The sequence below is a fragment of the Oryzias latipes genome (assembly GCF_053564925.1).
Source record: "Oryzias latipes strain Hd-rR chromosome 1 unlocalized genomic scaffold, Olatipes_Hd-rR_3.1 chr1_Y".
NCBI classification, from domain to species: domain Eukaryota; kingdom Metazoa; phylum Chordata; class Actinopteri; order Beloniformes; family Adrianichthyidae; genus Oryzias; species Oryzias latipes.
This window is the reverse complement of record NW_027616335.1, coordinates 5982126-6009261: the sequence shown is the minus strand read 5'-3', so window position 1 is coordinate 6009261 and position 27136 is coordinate 5982126.

Below are 27136 nucleotides of genomic sequence, written 5' to 3'. Positions count from 1 at the left end.
TCGCCATTTTAGCTAGCTCGCACATATTTTATCGGAATAGCCTGAAACGGTAATATGCGATACCCTGGCCCACACTGAACAAAACGATATCACATATGACAAAATCGATAAAGGAATGTGGCCGTGGTAAACAAAAAACGATCGCAAAAAAAAGTGCTGACTCGGCAAAAAAAAAAAAAAATCGGATTTTATTTTTAAGAATCGGCTAACGAAACCCAGATAACTTTGTCGGGTATATCCAAATAAAGTTTTGAAATCATTACGTGATGGCGACACGACCTAGGGTTTGGCGGCCATTTTGTGCCAAAATCTGCCATTTTGAGTTTTTCGCGATTTTACACAATATGGAAAAATGAACTTTTTTTCGAGCGATTTTGACGAAATTTGACTCGCATGTCCCTAGCGTAAGTCTACAATCACCTTTGGAGTTTCGTCGACCTTTGCCCTCGGGAAAAGGCGGCCATCTTGAATTTTATATAAAAAACACCTTTACCACTGGATTCAAACTTAAACTTGTCGTTGGAATTTTCATCAATCATCTCGAGACTTTTTGGGCATCAATGGCAAGCTACTGTGGAAAAAATGTTGGAATTAGAAGTTGTAGATTTTGAACGGCGTGCGCGTGGCATGCTAGCAAAGTGGCGCACTGTTATAACTCCCATGCATTTCAATACAATACAGTGAAATTTGAATGCATGCATTCATACCTGAAACAGATTACATTGAAAAACACTGGATATGGACATATAAGGAATGTGGGCGTGGTTAGCATAAAACCACTGTTGCTAAGGACGACAAAAAGTTTACTTTTACCGATTTGTCCGAAACTGACGTCAATCTGTTCGTCTTCTAAAGGGGACCAAAACATAAAATGGTTGCTATGGAGATAAAATAAACGAAAAAGCCGCCATTTTGGAAAAAGTGTTTTTTTTTTATCAACTTATGGCATATAGCTCTCACCAATGGAGGAATGTGTTTTTCTGAATCAGTTGATGATGCTGATCGCTATGCTAGCACTTTTAGCTATGTTAGCATAACTAGCATAGTTAGCATAATTAGCATTTTAGGTAATGTGTTTTTCTGAGTCAGTTGATGATGCTGATCGCTATGCTAGCACTTTTAGCCACATTAGCATAGCTAGCATAGTTAGCATAATTAGCATTTTTAATAATCTGTTTTCCTGAGTCAGTTGATTATGCTGATCGCAATGCTAGCACTTTTGGCCAAATCAGCATAGCTAGCATAGTTAGCATAATTAGCAAAAGCCGTTTTGACTAGCCTTTATCAAAAGTGGGCAGTGAGGGAGGCGGTGGTGCGTAGAGTTGGGCGTGGAAGGCGGGTTGCGTCTGCGGGCCATACAACGCCGCTTGCGGCTTTAATTATTATTATTCTTCTTGCACACTAACGGCGTCTTTGAGCTTAATTTTGACCCCCGCCACATACCCGAAAACTCACCAAAATTGGCACACACCTGGGATAAATTGAAAATGAATTTTCGGCAAAGAGAACGCCACCCCCCCGAAGTCGATGACATCACGGCGAGCGATCCCGTAAAAAAAATGAATGGGCCGAAAATCGCTTATGGGGCCAAAAAAAAATATTTCGAAATACAGTTACGAAACCAAAACACGCGTGTTGGAGATATCCCAAAGAAGATTTTAAATCATTATGGGATGGCCACACGACCTACAGCTTGGCGGCCATTTTGTGGCGAACTCAGAGAAATGGCGATTTTCGTGTTTTTTGACAATATGGGAAAACGACACTTTTGTTTATGCGATTGTCACGAAATTGCACACACATGCCAAGACCCTGATTCTACAATAACCAAAGAAGTTTCGTTGACCTTTGACCTTGGGAAGGGGCGGCCATCTTGAATTTTCATAAAAAAGCACCTTTAGTAACGTATACAAACGAAAACTCGTCCTAGGGATTTTTATCGATCTTTTTGAAACTTCTCAGGCATCAATGGCAAGCTACTGTGGACAAAATGTTGGAATTAGAAGTTGTAGAATTTGAAACGCGTGCGCGTGGCGAATTCGCAACCGTCGCCATTTTAGCTAGCTCGCACATATTTTATCGGAATAGCCTGAAACTGAAATATGCGATACCCTGGCCCACACTGAACAAAACGATGTCACATACGACAAAATCGATAAAGGAATGTGGCCGTGGTAAACAAAAAACCGTCGCAAAAAAAAGTGCTGACTCTGCAAAAAAAAATTTTTTCGGATTTTATTTTTAAGAATCGGCTAACGAAACCCAGATAACTTTGTCGGGTATATCCAAAGAAAGTTTTGAAATCATTACGTGATGGCGACACGACCTACGGTTTGGCTGCCATTTTGTGCCAAAATCTGCCATTTTGCGTATTTCGCGTTTTTACACGATATGGAAAAATGAACTTTTTTTCGAGCGATTTTCACGAAATTTGACGCGCATGTCCCTAGCGTAAGTCTACAATCACCTCTGGAGTTTCGTCGACCTTTGACCTCGGGAAAAGGCGGCCATCTTGAATTTTCTATAAAAAACACCTTAACCACCAGATTCAAACGTAAACTTGTCGTTGGAATTTTCTTCGATCGTCTCAAAACTTTTTGGGCATCAATGGCAAGCTACTGTGTAAAAAATGTTGGAATTAGATGTTGTAGATTTTGAACGGCGTGCGCGTGGCAAGCTAGCAAAGTGGCGCACTGTTATAACTCCCATGCATTTCAATACAATACAGTGAAAATTGAATGCATGCATTAATGCCTGAAACTGAATACATTGAAAAACACTGGATATGGACATATAAGGAATGTGGGCGTGGTTACCATGAAACCACTGTTGCTAAAGACAACAAAAATTTTACTTTTACCGATTTGTCCGAAACTGACGTCAATCTGTTCGTCCTCTCGAGGGGACCAAAACACAAAATGGTTGCTATGGAGATAAAATCAACAGAAAAGCCGCCATTTTGGAAAAAGTGTTTTTTTTTATCAAATTATGACATAGCTCTCACCAATGGAGGAATGTGTTTTTCTGAGTCAGTTGATAATGCTGATCGCTATGCTAGCACTTTTAGCCACATTAGCATAGCTAGCATAGTTAGCATAATTAGCATTTTAGGTAATGTGTTTTTCTGAGTCAGTTGATGATGCTGATCGCTATGCTAGCACTTTTAGCCACATTAGCATAGCTAGCATAGTTAGCATAATTAGCATTTTAGGTAATGTGTTTTTCTGAGTCAGTTGATGATGCTGATCGCTATGCTAGCACTTTTAGCCACATTAGCATAGTTAGCATAATTAGCATAATTAACATTTTAGGTAATGTGTTTTTCTGAGTCAGTTGATGATGCTGATCGCTATGCTAGCACTATTAGCCACATTAGCATAGCTAGCATAGTTAGCATAAGTAGCATTTTAGTTAATGTGTTTTTCTGAGTCAGTTGATGATGCTGATCGCTATGCTAGCACTTTTAGCCACATTAGCATAGCTAGCATAGTTAGCATAATTAGCATATGCAGTTTTGACTAGCCTTCATCAAAAGTGGGCGGTGAGGGCGGTGAGGGCGGTGGTGCGTAGAATTGGGCGTGGAAGGCGGGTTGCGTCTGCGGGCCATACAACGCCGCTTGCGGCTTTAATTATGGCCCGCAGCAGTCATAGACTGCAAGGACCATATTGTAACTGGTACGAGGGTCGAACACTCAAAAAGTCCAAAACGTCGAAAAAACGCGTCAAAACGCCAAAAAATGGAGTCAAAAGTCGCCCAAAGCACACAACGACACGACAATTGTGTAACGGAACAAAAATAAACACACACACGCACAACACCCCCGCACAAACGACAAAATTGTAGTCGCAAAAATGACGACAAAAACACAAAAAAGCCCAAAAAAGCCCTCAAAAGACGGGTTTAAAGCCAAAAAGACATGCCCAGCCTATAGTAAAAGACAGGCCGCATTGAAATACATAGGCCACCTGACTGCAAAAACTTCTATATTGTTTCTGCTTCGTTTCATTATTATTCTTCTTCTTTCTTTCTTCCACTTTGAGCCAAAATTTGACCCCCACCACATACCCGAAAACTCACCAAAATTGGCACACACCTAGGATAAATTGAAAATGAATTTTCGGCAAAGAAAACGTCACCCCCCCCACGATGATGACATCACGGCGAGCAATCCCGTCAAAAAAATGAATGGGCCGAAAATCGCTTATGGGGCCAAAAAAAAATATTTCAAAATACAGTTACGAAACCAAAACAGGCGTGTTGGAGATATCCCAAAGAAGTTATGAAATTATTATGGGATGGCCACACGACCTGCGGCTTGGCGGCCATTTTGTGGCGAACTCAGAGAAATGGCGATTTTCGTGTTTTTTGACAATATGGGAAAATGACACTTTTGTTTAAGCGATTGTCACGAAATTGCACACACATGCCAAGACCCTGATTCTACAATAACCAAAGAAGTTTCGTTGACCTTTGACCTTGGGAAGGGGCGGCCATGTTGAATTTTCTTAAAAAAGCACCTTTAGTAACGTATACAAACGAAAACTCGTCCTAGGGATTTTTATCGATCTTTTTGAAACTTCTCGGGCATCAATGGCAAGCTACTGTGGACAAAATGTTGGAATTAGAAGTTGTAGAATTTGAAACGCGTGCGCGTGGCGAATTCGCAACCGTTGCCATTTTAGCTAGCTCGCACATATTTTATCGGAATAGCCTGAAACTGAAATATGCGATACCCTGGCCCACACTGAACAAAACGATGTCACATACGACAAAATCGATAAAGGAATGTGGCCGTGGTAAACAAAAAACCGTCGCAAAAAAAAGTGCTGACTCGGCAAAAAAAAAAAATTTCGGATTTTATTTTTAAGAATCGGCTAACGAAACCCAGATAACTTTGTCGGGTATATCCAAAGAAAGTTTTGGAATCATTACGTGATGGCGACACGACCTACGGTTTGGCGGCCATTTTGTGCCAAAATATGCCATTTTGCGTTTTTCGCGTTTTTACACGATATGGAAAAATGAACTTTTTTTCGAGCGATTTTCACGAAATTTGACGCACATGTCCTTAGCGTAAGTCTACAATCACCTCTGGAGTTTCGTCGACCTTTGACCTCGGGAAAAGGCGGCCATCTTGAATTTTCTATAAAAAACACCTTAACCACCAGATTCAAACGTAAACTTGTCGTTGGAATTTTCTTCGATCGTCTCAAAACTTTTTGGGCATCAATGGCAAGCTACTGTGTAAAAAATGTTGGAATTAGAAGTTGTAGATTTTGAACGGCGTGCGTGTGGCAAGCTAGCAAAGTGGCGCACTGTTATAACTCCCCTGCCTTTCAATACAATACAGTGAAAATTGAATGCATGCATTCATGCCTGAAACAGAATACATTGAAAAACACTGGATATGGACATATAAGGAATGTGGGCGTGGTTAGCATAAAACCACTGTTGCTAAGGACAACAAAAAGTTTACTTTTACCGATTTGTCCGAAACTGAAGTCAATCTGTTCGTCCTCCCGAGGGGACCAAAACATAAAATGGTTGCTATGGAGATAAAATCAACAGAATAGCCGCCATTTTGGAAAAAGTGGGGTTTTTATCAACTTATGACATATAGCTCTCACCAATGGAGGAATGTGTTTTTCTGAGTCAGTTGATGACGCTGATCGCTATGCTAGCACTTTTATCTATGTTAGCATAACTAGCATAGTTAGCATAATTAGCATTTTAGGTAATGTGTTTTTCTGAGTCAGTTGATGATGCTGACCGCTATGCTAGCACTTTTAGCCACATTAGCATAGCTAGCATAGTTAGCATAATTAGCATTTAAGGTAATGTATTTTTCTGAGTCCATTGATGATGCTGATCGCAATGCTAGCACTTTAAGCCACATTAGCGTAGCTAGCATAGTTAGCATAATTAGCATTTTAGATAATGTGTTTTTCTGAGTCAGTTGATGATGCTGATCGCAATGCTAGCACTTTTAGCCACATTAGCATAGTTAGCATTGTTAGCATAATTAGCAAATCCAGCCTTGACTAGCTTTTAATTTGTGGGCTGTGAGGGCGGTGAGGTCAGCGGTGGTGCGTAGAGTTGGGCGTGGAGGCGGGTTGCATCTGCGGGCCATACAACGCCGCTTGCGGCTTTAATTATTATTATTATTCTTCTGGTTTCTAACGGACAGTTTGAGCTCAAATTTGACCCCCGCCACATACCCGAAAACTCACCAAAATTGGCACACACCTAGGATAAATGTGAAATGAATTTTCGGCAAAGAGAACGTCACCCCCCCGAAGTTGATGACATCATGGCGAGCGTTCCCGTAAAAAAAATGAATGGGCCGAAAATCGCTTATGGGGCCAAAAAAAAATATTTTGGAATACAGTTACGAACCCAAAACACGCGTGTTGGAGATATCCCAAAGAAGATTTGAAATCATTATGGGATGGCCACACGACCTACAGCTTGGCGGCCATTTTGTGGCGAACTCAGAGAAATGGCGATTTTCGTGGTTTTGACAATAAGGGAAAACGACACTTTTGTTTATGCGATTGTCACGAAATTGCACACACATGCCAAGACCCGGATTCTACAATAACCAAAGAAGTTTCGTTGACCTTTGACCTTGGGAAGGGGCGGCCATCTTGAATTTTCATAAAAAAGCACCTTTAGTAACGTATACAAACGAAAACTCGTCCTAGGGATTTTTATCGATCTTTTTGAAACTTCTCAGGCATCAATGGCAAGCTACTGTGGACAAAATGTTGGAATTAGAAGTTGTAGAATTTGAAACGCGTGCGCGTGGCGAATTCGCAACCGTCGCCATTTTAGCTAGCTCGCACATATTTTATCAGAATAGCCTGAAACTGAAATATGCGATACCCTGGCCCACACTGAACAAAACGATGTCACATACGACAAAATCGATAAAGGAATGTGGCCGTGGTAAACAAAAAACCGTCGCAAAAAAAAGTGCTGACTCGGCAAAAAAAAAATTTTTCGGATTTTATTTTTAAGAATCGGCTAACGAAACCCAGATAACTTTGTCGGGTATATCCAAAGAAAGTTTTGAAATCATTACGAGATGGCCACACGACCTACGGTTTGGCGGCCATTTTGTGCCAAAATCTGCCATTTTGAGTTTTTCGCGTTTTTACACGATATGGAAAAATGAACTTTTCTTCGAGCGATTTTCACAAAATTTGACTGGTGTGTCCCTAGCGTAAGTCTACAATCACCTTTGGAGTTTCGTCGACCTTTGACCTCGGGAAAAGGCGGCCATCTTGAATTTTCTATAAAAAACACCTTAACCACCAGATTCAAACGTAAACTTGTCGTTGGAATTTTCTTCGATCGTCTCGAAACTTTTTGGGCATCAATGGCAAGCTACTGTGTAAAAAATGTTGGAATTAGAAGTTGTAGATTTTGAACGGCGTGCGCGTGGCAAGCTAGCAAAGTGGCGCACTGTTATAACTCCCATGCATTTCAATACAATACAGTGAAAATTGAATGCATGCATTAATGCCTGAAACTGAATACATTGAAAAACACTGGATATGGACATATAAGGAATGTGGGCGTGGTTAGCATAAAACCACTGTTGCTAAGGATGACAAAAAGTTTACTTTTACCGATTTGTCCGAAACTGACGTCAATCTGTTCGTCCTCCCGAGGGGACCAAAACATAAAATGGTTGCTATGGAGATAAAATCAACAGAAAAGCCGCCATTTTGGAAAAAGTGGGCTTTTTAGCAACTTATGACATATAACTCTCACCAATGGAGGAATGTGTTTTTCTGAGTCAGTTGATGATGCTGATGGCTATGCTAGCAATTTTAGCCACATTAGCATAGCTAGCATAGTTAGCATAATTAGCATTTTAGGAAATGTGTTTTTTTGAGTCAGTTGATGATGCTGATCGCTATGCTAGCACTTTTAGCTATGTTAGCATAGCTAGCATAGTTAGCATAATTAGCATTTTAGGTAATGTGTTTTTCTGAGTCAGTTGAAGATGCTGATTGCTATGCTAGCACTTTTAGCCACATTAGCATAGTTAGCATAATTAGCATTTTAGGTAATGTGTTTTTTTGAGTCAGTTGATGATGCTAATCGCAATGCTAGCTCATTTAGGCACATTAGCATAGCTAGCATAGTTAGCATAATTAGCATTTTAGGAAATGTGTTTTTCTGAGAGAGTTGATAATGCTGATCGCTATGCTAGGACTTTTAGTCACATTAGCATAGTTAGCATAGTTAGCATTATGAGCAAATCCAGCCTTAATTAGCTTTTAATTTGTGGGCGGTGAGGGCGGAGAGGGCCGTGGTAGTGCGTAGAGTTGGGCGTGGAAGGCGGGTTGCGTCTGCGGGCCATACAACGCCGCTTGCGGCTTTAATTTTTATTCTTCTTCTTTCTTTCTTCCACTTTGAGCGAAAATTTGACCCCCGCCACATACCCGAAAACTCACCAAAATTGGCACACACCTAGGATAAATTCAAAATGAATTTTCGGCAAAGAGAACGCCACCCCCCCGAAGTCGATGACATCACAGCGAGCGATCCCGTCAAAAAAATGAATGGGCCGAAAATTGCTTATGGGGCCAAAAAAAAATATTTCAAATTAGAGCAACGAAACCAAAACACGCATGTTGGAGATATCCCAAAGAAGTTATGAAATTATTATGGGATGGCCACACGACCTACGGCTTGGCGGCCATTTTGTGGCGAACTCAGAGAAATGGCGATTTTCGTGTTTTTTCACAATATGGGAAAACGACACTTTTGTTCAAGCGATTTTCACGAAATTGCACAGACATGCTAAAAACACTATTCTACAACTACCAAAGAAGTTTTGTTGACCTTTGACCTTGGAAAGGGGCGGCCATCTTGAATATTCATAAAAAAGCACCTTTAGTAACGGATACAAACAAAAACTCGTCCTAGGGATTTTTATCGATCTTTTTGAAACTTCTCGGGCATCAATGGCAAACTACTGTGGACAAAATGTTGGAATTAGAAGTTGTAGAATTTGAAACGCGTGAACATGGCGAATTCGCAACCGTCGCCATTTTAGCTAGCTCGCACATATTTTATCGGAATAGCCTGAAACTGAAATATGCGATACCCTGGCCCACACTGGACAAAATGATGTCACACACGACAAAATCGATAAAGGAATGTGGCCGTGGTAAACAAAAAACGATCGCAAAAAAAAGTGCTGACTCGACAAAAAAATTTTTTTTCGGATTTTATTTTTAAGAATCGGCTAACGAAACCCAGATAACTTTGTCGGGTATATCCAAAGAAAGTTTTGAAATCATTACGTGATGGCGACACAACCTACGGGTTGGCGGCCATTTTGTGCCAAAATCTGCCATTTTGAGTTTTTCGCGTTTTTACACAATATAGAAAAATGAACTTTTTTTCGAGCAATTTTCACGAAATTTGACGTGCATGTCCATAGCGTAAGTCTACAATCACCTCTGGAGTTTCGTTGACCTTTGACCTCGTGAAAAGGCGGCCATCTTGAATTTTCTATAAAAAACACCTTTACCACCAGATTTAAACGTAAACTTGTCGTTGGAATTTTCATCGATTGTCTCGAAACTTTTTTGACATCAATAGCAAGCTACTGTGGAAAAAATGTTGGAATTAGAAGTTGTAGATTTTGAACGGCGTGCGCGTGGCGAGTTAGCAAAGTGGCGCAGTATTATAACTCCCATGTATTTCAATACAATACAATGAAAATTGAATGCATGCATTAATGCCTGAAACTGAATACATTGAAAAACACTGGATATGGACATATAAGGAATGTGGGCGTGGTTAGCATAAAACCACTGTTGCTAAGGACAACAAAAAGTTTACTTTTACCGATTTGTCCGAAACTAACGTCAATCTGTTCGTCCTCCCGAGGGTACCAAAACATAAAATGGTTGCTATGGAGATAAAATCAACAGAAAAGCCGCCATTTTGGAAAAAGTGGGTTTTTTATCAACTTATGACATGTAGCTCTCACCAATGGAGGAATGTGTTTTTCTGAGTCAGTTGATGATGCAGATCGCTATGCTAGCAATTTTAGCTATGTTAGCATCACTAGCATAGTTAGCATAATTAGCATTTTAGGTAATGTGTTTTTCTGAGTCAGTTGATGATGCTGATCGCTATGCTAGCACTTTTAGCTATGTTAGCATAGCTAGCATAGTTAGCATAATTAGCATTTTAGGTAATGTGTTTTTCTGAGTCAGTTGATGATGCTGATCGCTATGCTAGCACTTTTAGCCACATTAGCATAGCTAACATAGTTAGCGTAATAAGCATTTTAGGTAATGTGTTTTTCTGATTCAGTTAATGATGCTGATCGCTATGCTAGCACTTTTAGCCACATTAGCATAGCTAGCATAGTTAGCATAATTAGCATTTTAGATAATGTGTTTTTCTTAGTCAGTTGATGATGCTGATCGCTATGCTAGCACTTTTAGCTATGTTAGCATAGCTAGCATAGTTAGCATAATTAGCATTTTAGGTAATGTGTTTTTCTGAGTCAGTTGATGATGCTGATCGCAATGATAGCACTTTTAGCCACATTAGCATAGCTAGCATAGTTAGCATAATTAGCATATGCAGTTTTGACTAGCCATTATCAAAAGTGGGCGGTGAGGGCGGTGGTGCGTAGAGTTGGGCGTGGAAGGCGGGTTGCGTCTGCGGGCCATACAACGCCGCTTGCGGCTTTAATTATTATTATTCTTTCTAACGGATACTTTGAGCTCAAATTTGACCCCCGCCACATACCCGAAAACTCACCAAAATTGGCACACATCTGGGATAAATTGAAAATTAATTTTCGGCAAAGAAAACGTCAACCCCCCCATGACGATGACATCACGGCGAGCGTTCCCGTAAAAAAAATGAATGGGCCGAAAATCGCTTATGGGGCCAAAAAAAAATATTTTGGAATACAGTTACGAAACCAAAACACGCGTGTTGGAGATATCCCAAAAAAGATTTGAAATCATTATAGGATGGCCACACGACCTACAGCTTGGCGGCCATTTTGTGGCGAACTCAGAGAAATGGCGATTTTCGTGTATTTTGACAATATGGGAAAACGACACTTTTGTTTATGCGATTGTCACGAAATTGCACACACATGCCAAGACCCTGATTCTACAATAACCAAAGAAGTTTCGTTGACCTTTGACCTTGGGAAGGGGCGGCCATCTTGAATTTTCATAAAAAAGCACCTTTAGTAACGTATACAAACGAAAACTCGTCCTAGGGATTTTTATCGATATTTTTGAAACTTCTCAGGCATCAATGGCAAGCTACTGTGGACAAAATGTTGGAATTAGAAGTTGTAGAATTTGAAACGCGTGCGCGTGGCGAATTCGCAACCGTCGCCATTTTAGCTAGCTCGCACATATTTTATCGGAATAGCCTGAAACTGAAATATGCGATACCCTGGCCCACACTGAACAAAACGATGTCACATACGACAAAATCGATAAAGGAATGTGGCCGTGGTAAAAAAAAAACAGTCGCAAAAAAAAGTGCTGACTCGGCAAAAAAAAAAAATTTTCGGATTTTATTTTTAAGAATCGGCTAACGAAACCCAGATAACTTTGTCGGGTATATCCAAAGAAAGTTTTGAAATCATTACGTGATGGCGACACGACCTACGGTTTGGCGGCCATTTTGTGCCAAAATCTGCCATTTTGAGTTTTTCGCGTTTTTACACAATATGGAAAAATGAACTTTTTTTCGAGCGATTTTCACGAAATTTGACTCGCATGTCCCTAGCGTAAGTCTACAATCACCTTTGGAGTTTCGTCGACCCTTGACCTCGGGAAAAGGCGGCCATCTTGAATTTTCTATAAAAAACACATTAACCACCAGATTCAAACGTAAACTTGTCGTTGGTATTTTCTTTGATCGTCTCAAAACTTTTTGGGCATCAATGGCAAGCTACTGTGTAAAAAATGTTGGAATTAGAAGTTGTAGATTTTGAACGGCGTGCGCGTGGCAAGCTAGCAAAGTGGCGCACTGTTATAACTCCCATGCATTTCAATACAATACAGTGAAAATTAAATGCATGCATTAATGCCTGAAACTGAATACATTGAAAAACACTGGATATGGACATATAAGGAATGTGGGCGTGGTTAGCATAAAACCACTGTTGCTAAGGACGACAAAAAGTTTACTTTTACCGATTTGTCCGAAACTGACGTCAATCTGTTCGTCCTCCCGAGGGGACCAAAACATAAAATGGTTGCTATGGAGATAAAATCAACAGAAAAGCCGCCATTTTGGAAAAAGTGGGCTTTTTAGCAACTTATGACATATAACTCTCACCAATGGAGGAATGTGTTTTTCTGAGTCAGTTGATGATGCTCATCGCTATGCTAGCAATTTTAGCCACATTAGCATAGCTAGTATAGTTAGCATAATTAGCATTTTAGGAAATGTGTTTTTTTGAGTCAGTTGATGATGCTGATCGCTATGCTAGCACTTTTAGCTATGTTAGCATAGCTAGCATAGTTAGCATAATTAGCATTTTAGGTAATGTGTTTTTCTGAGTCAGTTGAAGATGCTGATTGCTATGCTAGCACTTTTAGCCACATTAGCATAGTTAGCATAGTTAGCATAATTAGCATTTTAGGTAATGTGTTTTTCTGAGTCAGTTGATGATGCTGATCGCTATGCTAGCACTTTTAGCCACATTAGCATAGTTAGCATAATTAGCATTTTAGGAAATGTGTTTTTTTAAGTCAGTTGATGATGCTAATCGCAATGCTAGCTCATTTAGGCACATTAGCATAGCTAGCATAGTTAGCATAATTAGCATTTTAGGAAATGTGTTTTTCTGAGAGAGTTGATTATGCTGATCGCTATGCTAGGACTTTTAGTCACATTAGCATAGTTAGCATAGTTAGCATTATGAGCAAATCCAGCCTTGATTAGCTTTTAATTTGTGGGCGGTGAGGGTGGAGAGGGCCGCGGTAGTGCGTAGAGTTGGGCGTGGAAGGCGGGTTGCGTCTGCGGGCCATACAACGCCGCTTGCGGCTTTAATTATTCTTCTTCTTTCTTTCTTCCACTTTGAGCCAAAATTTGACCCCCACCACATACCCGAAAACTCACCAAAATTGGCACACACCTAGGATAAATTGAAAATGAATTTTCGGCAAAGAAAACGTCACCCCCCCCACGATGATGACATCACGGCGAGCAATCCCGTCAAAAAAATGAATGGGCCGAAAATCGCTTATGGGGCCAAAAAAAAATATTTCAAAATACAGTTACGAAACCAAAACAGGCGTGTTGGAGATATCCCAAAGAAGTTATGAAATTATTATGGGATGGCCACACGACCTGCGGCTTGGCGGCCATTTTGTGGCGAACTCAGAGAAATGGCGATTTTCGTGTTTTTTGACAATATGGGAAAATGACACTTTTGTTTAAGCGATTGTCACGAAATTGCACACACATGCCAAGACCCTGATTCTACAATAACCAAAGAAGTTTCGTTGACCTTTGACCTTGGGAAGGGGCGGCCATGTTGAATTTTCTTAAAAAAGCACCTTTAGTAACGTATACAAACGAAAACTCGTCCTAGGGATTTTTATCGATCTTTTTGAAACTTCTCGGGCATCAATGGCAAGCTACTGTGGACAAAATGTTGGAATTAGAAGTTGTAGAATTTGAAACGCGTGCGCGTGGCGAATTCGCAACCGTCGCCATTTTAGCTAGCTCGCACATATTTTATCGGAATAGCCTGAAACTGAAATATGCGATACCCTGGCCCACACTGAACAAAACGATGTCACATACGACAAAATCGATAAAGGAATGTGGCCGTGGTAAACAAAAAACCGTCGCAAAAAAAAGTGCTGACTCGGCAAAAAAAAATTTTTTCGGATTTTATTTTTAAGAATCGGCTAACGAAACCCAGATAACTTTGTCGGGTATATCCAAAGAAAGTTTTGGAATCATTACGTGATGGCGACACGACCTACGGTTTGGCGGCCATTTTGTGCCAAAATATGCCATTTTGCGTTTTTCGCGTTTTTACACGATATGGAAAAATGAACTTTTTTTCAAGCGATTTTCACGAAATTTGACGCACATGTCCCTAGCGTAAGTCTCCAATCACCTCTGGAGTTTCGTCGACCTTTGACCTCGGGAAAAGGCGGCCATCTTGAATTTTCTATAAAAAACACCTTAACCACCAGATTCAAACGTAAACTTGTCGTTGGAATTTTCTTCGATCGTCTCAAAACTTTTTGGGCATCAATGGCAAGCTACTGTGGAAAAAATGTTGGAATTAGAAGTTGTAGATTTTGAACGGCGTGCGCGTGGCAAGCTAGCAAAGTGGCGCACTGTTATAACTCCCATGCATTTCAATACAATACAGTGAAAATTGAATGCATGCATTAATGCCTGAAACTGAATACATTGAAAAACACTGGATATGGACATATAAGGAATGTGGGCGTGGTTAGCATAAAACCACTGTTGCTAAGGACAACAAAAAGTTTACTTTTACCGATTTGTCCGAAACTGACGTCAATCTGTTCATCATCCCGAGGGGACCAAAACATAAATGGTTGCTATGGAGATAAAATCAACAAAAAAGCCGCCATTTTGGAAAAAGTGGGTTTTTTATCAACTTATGACACATAGCTCTCAGCAATGGAGGAATGTGTTTTTCTGAGTCAGTTGATGATGCAGATCGCTATGCTAGCACTTTTAGCTATGTTAGCATAACTAGCATAGTTAGCATAATTAGCATTTTAGCTAATGTGTTTTTCTGAGTCAATTGATGATAATGATTGCTATGCTAGCACTTTTAGCCACATTAGCATAGCTAGCATAGTTAGCATAATTAGCATTTTAGGTAATGTATTTTTCTGAGTCAGTTAATGATGCTGATCGCTATGCTAGCACTTTTAGCCACATTAGCATAGCTAGCATAGATAGCATAATTAGCATTTTAGGTGATGTGTTTTTTTGAGTCAGTTAATGTTGCTGATCGCTATGCTAGCACTTTTAGCCACATTAGCATAGCTAGCATAGTTAGCATAATTAGCATTTTAGGTAATGTGTTTTTCTGAGTCAGTTGATGATGCTGATCGCTATGCTAGCACTTTTAGCCACATTAGCATAGCTAGCATAGTTAGCATTATTAGCATTTTATATAATGTTTTTTTCTGAGTCAGTTAAAAATGCTGATCGCTATGCTAGCACTTTTAGCCACATTAGCATAGCTAGCATAGTTAGCATAATTAGCATTTTAGGTAATGTGTTTTTCTGAGTCAGTTGATGATGCTGATCGCTATGCTAGCACTTTTAGCCACATTAGCATAGCTAGCATAGTTAGCATTATTAGCATTTTATATTATGTTTTTTTCTGAGTCAGTTAAAGATGCTGATCGCAATGCTAGCACTTTTAGCCACATTAGCATAGCTAGCATAGTTAGCATAATTAGCATTTTAGGTAATGTGTTTTTCTGAGTCAGTTGATGATGCTGATCGCTATGCTAGCACTTTTAGCCACATTAGCATAGCTAGCATAGCTAGCATAGTTAGCATAATTAGCATATGCAGTTTTGACTAGCCTTCATCAAAAGTGTGCGGTGAGGGCGGTGAGGGCGGTGGTGCGTAGAGTTGGGCGTGGAAGGCGGGTTGCGTCTGCGGGCCATACAACGCCGCTTGCGGCTTTAATTATTATTATTATTATTCCGCTTTCTATCTGCGCCTTTGAGCTCAAATTTGACCCCCGCCACATACCCGAAAACTCACCAAAATTGGCACACACCTAGGATAAATTGAAAATGAATTTTCGGCAAAGAAAACGTCAACCCCCCGAAGTCGATGACATCACGGCGAGCGTTCCCGTAAAAAAAATGAATGGGCCGAAAATCGCTTATGGAGCCAAAAAAAAATATTTTGAAATACAGGTCCGAAACCAAAACACGCGTGTTGGAAATATCCCAAAGAAGTTATGAAATCATTATGGGATGGCCATACGACCTACTGCTTGGCGGCCATTTTGTGGCGAACTCAGATAAATGGCGATTTTCGTGTTTTTTCACAATATGGGAAAACGATACTTTTGTTTGAGCGATTTTCACGAAATTGCACATACATGCCACTAGCACGATTCTACAACTACCAAAGAAGTTTCGTTGACCTTTGACCTTGGGAAAAGGCGGCCATCTTGAATTTTCAAAAAAAAGCACCTTTAGTAAGGTATTTAAATGAAAACTCGTCCTAGGAATTTTCATCGATCTTTTTGAAACTTCTTGGGCATCAATGGCAATCAATTGTGGACAAAATGTTGGAATTAGAAGTTGTAGATTTTGAAACGCGTGCGCGTGGCGAAATCGCAACCGTCGCCATTTTAGCTAGCTCGCACATATTTTATCGGAATAGCCTGAAACGGTAATATGCGATACCCTGGCCCACACTGAACAAAACGATATCACATATGACAAAATCGATAAAGGAATGTGGCCGTGGTAAACAAAAAACGATCGCAAAAAAAAGTGCTGACTCGGCAAAAAAAAAAAAAATCGGATTTTATTTTTAAGAATCGGCTAACGAAACCCAGATAACTTTGTCGGGTATATCCAAATAAAGTTTTGAAATCATTACGTGATGGCGACACGACCTACGGTTTGGCGGCCATTTTGTGCCAAAATCTGCCATTTTGAGTTTTTCGCGATTTTACACAATATGGAAAAATGAACTTTTTTTCGAGCGATTTTGACGAAATTTGACTCGCATGTCCCTAGCGTAAGTCTACAATCACCTTTGGAGTTTCGTCGACCTTTGCCCTCGGGAAAAGGCGGCCATCTTGAATTTTATATAAAAAACACCTTTACCACTGGATTCAAACTTAAACTTGTCGTTGGAATTTTCATCAATCATCTCGAGACTTTTTGGGCATCAATGGCAAGCTACTGTGGAAAAAATGTTGGAATTAGAAGTTGTAGATTTTGAACGGCGTGCGCGTGGCATGCTAGCAAAGTGGCGCACTGTTATAACTCCCATGCATTTCAATACAATACAGTGAAATTTGAATGCATGCATTCATACCTGAAACAGATTACATTGAAAAACACTGGATATGGACATATAACGAATGTGGGCGTGGTTAGCATAAAACCACTGTTGCTAAGGACGACAAAAAGTTTACTTTTACCGATTTGTCCGAAACTGACGTCAATCTGTTCGTCTTCTAAAGGGGACCAAAACATAAAATGGTTGCTATGGAGATAAAATAAACGAAAAAGCCGCCATTTTGGAAAAAGTGTTTTTTTTTATCAACTTATGGCATATAGCTCTCACCAATGGAGGAATGTGTTTTTCTGAATCAGTTGATGATGCTGATCGCTATGCTAGCACTTTTAGCTATGTTAGCATAACTAGCATAGTTAGCATAATTAGCATTTTAGGTAATGTGTTTTTCTGAGTCAGTTGATGATGCTGATCGCTATGCTAGCACTTTTAGCCACATTAGCATAGCTAGCATAGTTAGCATAATTAGCATTTTTAATAATCTGTTTTCCTGAGTCAGTTGATTATGCTGATCGCAATGCTAGCACTTTTGGCCAAATCAGCATAGCTAGCATAGTTAGCATAATTAGCAAAAGCCGTTTTGACTAGCCTTTATCAAAAGTGGGCAGTGAGGGAGGCGGTGGTGCGTAGAGTTGGGCGTGGAAGGCGGGTTGCGTCTGCGGGCCATACAACGCCGCTTGCGGCTTTAATTATGGCCCGCAGCAGTCATAGACTGCAAGGACCATATTGTAACTGGTACGAGGGTCGAACACTCAAAAAGGTCCAAAACGTCAAAAAAACGCGTCAAAACGCCAAAAAATGGGGTCAAAAGTCGCCCAAAGCACAAAACGACTCGACAATTGTGTAACGCAACAAAAATACACACACACACGCACAACACCATCGCACAAACGTTAAAATTGTAGTCGCAAAAATGACGACAAAAACACAAAAAGCCCCAAAAAGCCCTCAAAAGAAGGGTTTAAAGCCAAAAAGACATGCCCAGCCTATAGTAAAAGACAGGCCGCATTGAAATACATAGGTCACCTGACTGCAAAAACTTCTATATTGTTTTTCGAAAGTTTTTTTATTATTATTATTATTATTCTTCTGGTTTCTAACGGACAGTTTGAGCTCAAATTTGACCCCCGCCACATACCCGAAAACTCACCAAAATTGGCACACACCTAGGATAAATGTGAAATGAATTTTCGGCAAAGAGAACGTCACCCCCCCGAAGTTGATGACATCATGGCGAGCGTTCCCGTAAAAAAAATGAATGGGCCGAAAATCGCTTATGGGGCCAAAAAAAAATATTTTGGAATACAGTTACGAACCCAAAACACGCGTGTTGGAGATATCCCAAAGAAGATTTGAAATCATTATGGGATGGCCACACGACCTACAGCTTGGCGGCCATTTTGTGGCGAACTCAGAGAAATGGCGATTTTCGTGGTTTTGACAATAAGGGAAAACGACACTTTTGTTTATGCGATTGTCACGAAATTGCACACACATGCCAAGACCCGGATTCTACAATAACCAAAGAAGTTTCGTTGACCTTTGACCTTGGGAAGGGGCGGCCATCTTGAATTTTCATAAAAAAGCACCTTTAGTAACGTATACAAACGAAAACTCGTCCTAGGGATTTTTATCGATCTTTTTGAAACTTCTCAGGCATCAATGGCAAGCTACTGTGGACAAAATGTTGGAATTAGAAGTTGTAGAATTTGAAACGCGTGCGCGTGGCGAATTCGCAACCGTCGCCATTTTAGCTAGCTCGCACATATTTTATCAGAATAGCCTGAAACTGAAATATGCGATACCCTGGCCCACACTGAACAAAACGATGTCACATACGACAAAATCGATAAAGGAATGTGGCCGTGGTAAACAAAAAACCGTCGCAAAAAAAAGTGCTGACTCGGCAAAAAAAATTTTTTTCGGATTTTATTTTTAAGAATCGGCTAACGAAACCCAGATAACTTTGTCGGGTATATCCAAAGAAAGTTTTGAAATCATTACGAGATGGCCACACGACCTACGGTTTGGCGGCCATTTTGTGCCAAAATCTGCCATTTTGAGTTTTTCGCGTTTTTACACGATATGGAAAAATGAACTTTTTTTCGAGCGATTTTCACAAAATTTGACTCGTGTGTCCCTAGCGTAAGTCTACAATCACCTTTGGAGTTTCGTCGACCTTTGACCTCGGGAAAAGGCGGCCATCTTGAATTTTCTATAAAAAACACCTTAACCACCAGATTCAAACGTAAACTTGTCGTTGGAATTTTCTTCGATCGTCTCGAAACTTTTTGGGCATCAATGGCAAGCTACTGTGTAAAAAATGTTGGAATTAGAAGTTGTAGATTTTGAACGGCGTGCGCGTGGCAAGCTAGCAAAGTGGCGCACTGTTATAACTCCCATGCATTTCAATACAATACAGTGAAAATTGAATGCATGCATTAATGCCTGAAACTGAATACATTGAAAAACACTGGATATGGACATATAAGGAATGTGGGCGTGGTTAGCATAAAACCACTGTTGCTAAGGATGACAAAAAGTTTACTTTTACCGATTTTTCCGAAACTGACGTCAATCTGTTCGTCCTCCCGAGGGGACCAAAACATAAAATGGTTGCTATGGAGATAAAATCAACAGAAAAGCCGCCATTTTGGAAAAAGTGGGCTTTTTAGCAACTTATGACATATAACTCTCACCAATGGAGGAATGTGTTTTTCTGAGTCAGTTGATGATGCTGATGGCTATGCTAGCAATTTTAGCCACATTAGCATAGCTAGCATAGTTAGCATAATTAGCATTTTAGGAAATGTGTTTTTTTGAGTCAGTTGATGATGCTGATCGCTATGCTAGCACTTTTAGCTATGTTAGCATAGCTAGCATAGTTAGCATAATTAGCATTTTAGGTAATGTGTTTTTCTGAGTCAGTTGAAGATGCTGATTGCTATGCTAGCACTTTTAGCCACATTAGCATAGTTAGCATAGTTAGCATAATTAGCATTTTAGGTAATGTGTTTTTTTGAGTCAGTTGATGATGCTAATCGCAATGCTAGCTCATTTAGGCACATTAGCATAGCTAGCATAGTTAGCATAATTAGCATTTTAGGAAATGTGTTTTTCTGAGAGAGTTGATAATGCTGATCGCTATGCTAGGACTTTTAGTCACATTAGCATAGTTAGCATAGTTAGCATTATGAGCAAATCCAGCCTTAATTAGCTTTTAATTTGTGGGCGGTGAGGGCGGAGAGGGCCGCGGTAGTGCGTAGAGTTGGGCGTGGAAGGCGGGTTGCGTCTGCGGGCCATACAACGCCGCTTGCGGCTTTAATTATTATTATTCTTCTTGCACACTAACGGCGTCTTTGAGCTTAATTTTGACCCCCGCCACATACCCGAAAACTCACCAAAATTGGCACACACCTGGGATAAATTGAAAATGAATTTTCGGCAAAGAGAACGCCACCCCCCCGAAGTCGATGACATCACGGCGAGCGATCCCGTAAAAAAAATGAATGGGCCGAAAATCGCTTATGGGGCCAAAAAAAAATATTTCGAAATACAGTTACGAAACCAAAACACGCGTGTTGGAGATATCCCAAAGAAGATTTTAAATCATTATGGGATGGCCACACGACCTACAGCTTGGCGGCCATTTTGTGGCGAACTCAGAGAAATGGCGATTTTCGTGTTTTTTGACAATATGGGAAAACGACACTTTTGTTTATGCGATTGTCACGAAATTGCACACACATGCCAAGACCCTGATTCTACAATAACCAAAGAAGTTTCGTTGACCTTTGACCTTGGGAAGGGGCGGCCATCTTGAATTTTCATAAAAAAGCACCTTTAGTAACGTATACAAACGAAAACTCGTCCTAGGGATTTTTATCGATCTTTTTGAAACTTCTCAGGCATCAATGGCAAGCTACTGTGGACAAAATGTTGGAATTAGAAGTTGTAGAATTTGAAACGCGTGCGCGTGGCGAATTCGCAACCGTCGCCATTTTAGCTAGCTCGCACATATTTTATCGGAATAGCCTGAAACTGAAATATGCGATACCCTGGCCCACACTGAACAAAACGATGTCACATACGACAAAATCGAGAAAGGAATGTGGCCGTGGTAAACAAAAAACCGTCGCAAAAAAAAGTGCTGACTCTGCAAAAAAAAAATTTTTCGGATTTTATTTTTAAGAATCGGCTAACGAAACCCAGATAACTTTGTCGGGTATATCCAAAGAAAGTTTTGAAATCATTACGTGATGGCGACACGACCTACGGTTTGGCTGCCATTTTGTGCCAAAATCTGCCATTTTGCGTATTTCGCGTTTTTACACGATATGGAAAAATGAACTTTTTTTCGAGCGATTTTCACGAAATTTGACGCGCATGTCCCTAGCGTAAGTCTACAATCACCTCTGGAGTTTCGTCGACCTTTGACCTCGGGAAAAGGCGGCCATCTTGAATTTTCTATAAAAAACACCTTAACCACCAGATTCAAACGTAAACTTGTCGTTGGAATTTTCTTCGATCGTCTCAAAACTTTTTGGGCATCAATGGCAAGCTACTGTGTAAAAAATGTTGGAATTAGATGTTGTAGATTTTGAACGGCGTGCGCGTGGCAAGCTAGCAAAGTGGCGCACTGTTATAACTCCCATGCATTTCAATACAATACAGTGAAAATTGAATGCATGCATTAATGCCTGAAACTGAATACATTGAAAAACACTGGATATGGACATATAAGGAATGTGGGCGTGGTTACCATGAAACCACTGTTGCTAAAGACAACAAAAAGTTTACTTTTACCGATTTGTCCGAAACTGACGTCAATCTGTTCGTCTTCTAAAGGGGACCAAAACATAAAATGGTTGCTATGGAGATAAAATAAACGAAAAAGCCGCCATTTTGGAAAAAGTGTTTTTTTTTATCAACTTATGGCATATAGCTCTCACCAATGGAGGAATGTGTTTTTCTGAATCAGTTGATGATGCTGATCGCTATGCTAGCACTTTTAGCTATGTTAGCATAACTAGCATAGTTAGCATAATTAGCATTTTAGGTAATGTGTTTTTCTGAGTCAGTTGATGATGCTGATCGCTATGCTAGCACTTTTAGCCACATTAGCATAGCTAGCATAGTTAGCATAATTAGCATTTTTAATAATCTGTTTTCCTGAGTCAGTTGATTATGCTGATCGCAATGCTAGCACTTTTGGCCAAATCAGCATAGCTAGCATAGTTAGCATAATTAGCAAAAGCCGTTTTGACTAGCCTTTATCAAAAGTGGGCAGTGAGGGAGGCGGTGGTGCGTAGAGTTGGGCGTGGAAGGCGGGTTGCGTCTGCGGGCCATACAACGCCGCTTGCGGCTTTAATTATTATTATTCTTCTTGCACACTAACGGCGTCTTTGAGCTTAATTTTGACCCCCGCCACATACCCGAAAACTCACCAAAATTGGCACACACCTGGGATAAATTGAAAATGAATTTTCGGCAAAGAGAACGCCACCCCCCCGAAGTCGATGACATCACGGCGAGCGATCCCGTAAAAAAAATGAATGGGCCGAAAATCGCTTATGGGGCCAAAAAAAAATATTTCGAAATACAGTTACGAAACCAAAACACGCGTGTTGGAGATATCCCAAAGAAGATTTTAAATCATTATGGGATGGCCACACGACCTACAGCTTGGCGGCCATTTTGTGGCGAACTCAGAGAAATGGCGATTTTCGTGTTTTTTGACAATATGGGAAAACGACACTTTTGTTTATGCGATTGTCACGAAATTGCACACACATGCCAAGACCCTGATTCTACAATAACCAAAGAAGTTTCGTTGACCTTTGACCTTGGGAAGGGGCGGCCATCTTGAATTTTCATAAAAAAGCACCTTTAGTAACGTATACAAACGAAAACTCGTCCTAGGGATTTTTATCGATCTTTTTGAAACTTCTCAGGCATCAATGGCAAGCTACTGTGGACAAAATGTTGGAATTAGAAGTTGTAGAATTTGAAACGCGTGCGCGTGGCGAATTCGCAACCGTCGCCATTTTAGCTAGCTCGCACATATTTTATCGGAATAGCCTGAAACTGAAATATGCGATACCCTGGCCCACACTGAACAAAACGATGTCACATACGACAAAATCGAGAAAGGAATGTGGCCGTGGTAAACAAAAAACCGTCGCAAAAAAAAGTGCTGACTCTGCAAAAAAAAGATTTTTCGGATTTTATTTTTAAGAATCGGCTAACGAAACCCAGATAACTTTGTCGGGTATATCCAAAGAAAGTTTTGAAATCATTACGTGATGGCGACACGACCTACGGTTTGGCTGCCATTTTGTGCCAAAATCTGCCATTTTGCGTATTTCGCGTTTTTACACGATATGGAAAAATGAACTTTTTTTCGAGCGATTTTCACGAAATTTGACGCGCATGTCCCTAGCGTAAGTCTACAATCACCTCTGGAGTTTCGTCGACCTTTGACCTCGGGAAAAGGCGGCCATCTTGAATTTTCTATAAAAAACACCTTAACCACCAGATTCAAACGTAAACTTGTCGTTGGAATTTTCTTCGATCGTCTCAAAACTTTTTGGGCATCAATGGCAAGCTACTGTGTAAAAAATGTTGGAATTAGATGTTGTAGATTTTGAACGGCGTGCGCGTGGCAAGCTAGCAAAGTGGCGCACTGTTATAACTCCCATGCATTTCAATACAATACAGTGAAAATTGAATGCATGCATTAATGCCTGAAACTGAATACATTGAAAAACACTGGATATGGACATATAAGGAATGTGGGCGTGGTTACCATGAAACCACTGTTGCTAAAGACAACAAAAATTTTACTTTTACCGATTTGTCCGAAACTGACGTCAATCTGTTCGTCCTCTCGAGGGGACCAAAACACAAAATGGTTGCTATGGAGATAAAATCAACAGAAAAGCCGCCATTTTGGAAAAAGTGTTTTTTTTTATCAAATTATGACATAGCTCTCACCAATGGAGGAATGTGTTTTTCTGAGTCAGTTGATAATGCTGATCGCTATGCTAGCACTTTTAGCCACATTAGCATAGCTAGCATAGTTAGCATAATTAGCATTTTAGGTAATGTGTTTTTCTGAGTCAGTTGATGATGCTGATCGCTATGCTAGCACTTTTAGCCACATTAGCATAGCTAGCATAGTTAGCATAATTAGCATTTTAGGTAATGTGTTTTTCTGAGTCAGTTGATGATGCTGATCGCTATGCTAGCACTTTTAGCCACATTAGCATAGTTAGCATAATTAGCATAATTAACATTTTAGGTAATGTGTTTTTCTGAGTCAGTTGATGATGCTGATCGCTATGCTAGCACTATTAGCCACATTAGCATAGCTAGCATAGTTAGCATAAGTAGCATTTTAGGTAATGTGTTTTTCTGAGTCAGTTGATGATGCTGATCGCTATGCTAGCACTTTTAGCCACATTAGCATAGCTAGCATAGTTAGCATAATTAGCATATGCAGTTTTGACTAGCCTTCATCAAAAGTGGGCGGTGAGGGCGGTGAGGGCGGTGGTGCGTAGAATTGGGCGTGGAAGGCGGGTTGCGTCTGCGGGCCATACAACGCCGCTTGCGGCTTTAATTATTATTATTTTTCTTGTCTACTAACGGATCCGTTGAGCTCAAATTTGACCCCCGCCACATACCCGAAAACTCACCAAAATTGGCACACACCTAGGATAAATTGAAAATGAATTTTCGGCAAAGAGAACGTCACCCCCCCGAAATCGATGACATCACAGCGAGTGTTCCCGTAAAAAAAATGAATGGGCCGAAATCTGTTTATGGGGCCAAAAAAAAATATTTCGAAATAGAGCTATGAAACCAAAACACTCGTGTTGGAGATATCCCAAAGAAGTTTTGAAATCATTATGGGATGGCCTCACGACCTACGGCTTGGCGGCCATTTTGTGGCGAACTCAGAGAAATGGCGATTTTCGTGTTTTTTGACAATATGGGAAAACGACACTTTTGTTTAAGCGATTTTCACGAAATTGCACACACATGCCAAGACCCTGATTCTACAATAACCAAAGAAGTTTCGTTGACCTTTGACCTTGGGAAGGGGTGGCCATCTTGAATTTTCAGAAAAAAGCACCTTTAGTAACGTATACAAACGAAAACTCGTCCTAGGGATTTTTATCGATCTTTTTGAAACTTCTCAGGCATCAATGGCAAGCTACTGTGGACAAAATGTTGGAATTAGAAGTTGTAGAATTTGAAACGCGTGCGCGTGGCGAATTCGCAACCGTCGCCATTTTAGCTAGCTCGCACATATTTTATCGGAATAGCCTGAAACTGAAATATGCGATACCCTGGCCCACACTGAACAAAACGATGTCACATACGACAAAATCGATAAAGGAATGTGGCCGTGGTAAACAAAAAACCGTCGCAAAAAAAAGTGCTGACTCGGCAAAAAAACTTTTTTTCGGATTTTTTTTTTATGAATCGGCTAGCGAAACCCAGATACCTTTGTCTGGTATATCCAAATAAAGTTTTGAAATCATTACGTGATGGCGACACGACCTACGGTTTGGCGGCCATTATGTGCCAAAATCGGCCATTTTGATTTTTTCGCGTTTTTACACAATATGGAAAAAGGAACTTTTTTTGAGCGATTTTCACGAAATTTGACTCGCATGTCCGTAGCATAAGTCTACAATTACCTCTGGAGTTTCGTCGACCTTTGACCTCGGGAAAAGGCGGCCATCTTAAATTTTCTATAAAAAACACCTTTGCCACTGGATTCAAACGTAAACTTGTCGTTGGAATTTTTATTGATCGTCTCGAAACTTTTTGGGCATCAATGGCAAGCTACTGTGGAAAAAATGTTGGAATTAGAAGTTGTAGATTTTGAACGGCGTGCGCGTGGCAAGCTAGCAAAGTGGCGCACTGTTATAACTCCCATGCATTTCAATACTAAACAGTGAAAATTGAATGCATGCATTAATGCCTGAAACTGAATACATTGAAAAACACTGGATATGGACATATAAGGAATGTGGGCGTGGTTAGCATAAAACCACTGTTGCTAAGGACGACAAAAAGTTTACTTTTACCGATTTGTCCAAAACTGACGTCAATCTGTTCGTCTTCTCAAGGGGACCAAAACATAAAATGGTTGCTATGGAGATAAAATCAACAGAAAAGCCGCCATTTTGGAAAAAGTGGGTTTTTTATCAACTTATGGCATATAGCTTTAACCAATGGAGGAATGTTTTTCTGAGTCAGTTGATGATGCCGATCGCTATGCTAGCACTTTTAGCCACATTAGCATAGCTAGCATAGTTAGCATAATTAGCATTTTAGGTAATGTGTTTTTCTGAGTCAGTTGATGATGCTGATCGCTATGCTAGCACTTTTAGCTATGTTAGCATAACTAGCATAGTTAGCCTAATTAGCATTTTAGGTAATGTGTTTTTCTGAGTCAGTTGATGATGCTGATCGCTATGCTAGCACTTTTAGCCATATTAGCATAGCTAGCATTGTTAGCATAATTAGCATTTTAGGTAATGTGTTTTTCTGAGTCAGTTAAAGATGCTGATCGCTATGCTAGCACTTTTAGCCATATTAGCATAGCTAGCATAGTTAGCATAATTAGCATTTTAGGTAATGTGTTTTTCTGAGTCAGTTGATGATGCTGATCGCTATGCTAGCACTTTTAGCCACATTAGCATAGCTAGCATAGTTAGCATAATTAGAATTTTAGGTAATGTGTTTTTCTGAGTCAGTTGATGGTGCTGATCGCTATGCTAGCACTTTTAGCCACATTAGCATAGCTAGCATAGTTAGCATAATTAGCATTTTAGGTAATGTGTTTTTCTGAGTCAGTTGATGATGCTGATCGCTATGCTAGCAATTTTAGCCACATTAGCATAGCTAGCATAGTTAGCATAATTAGCATATGCAGTTTTGACTAGTCATTATCAAAAGTGGGCGGTGAGGGCGGTGAGGGCGGTGAGGGCGGTGAGGGTGGTGGTGCGTAGAGTTGGGCGTGGAAGGCGGGTTGCG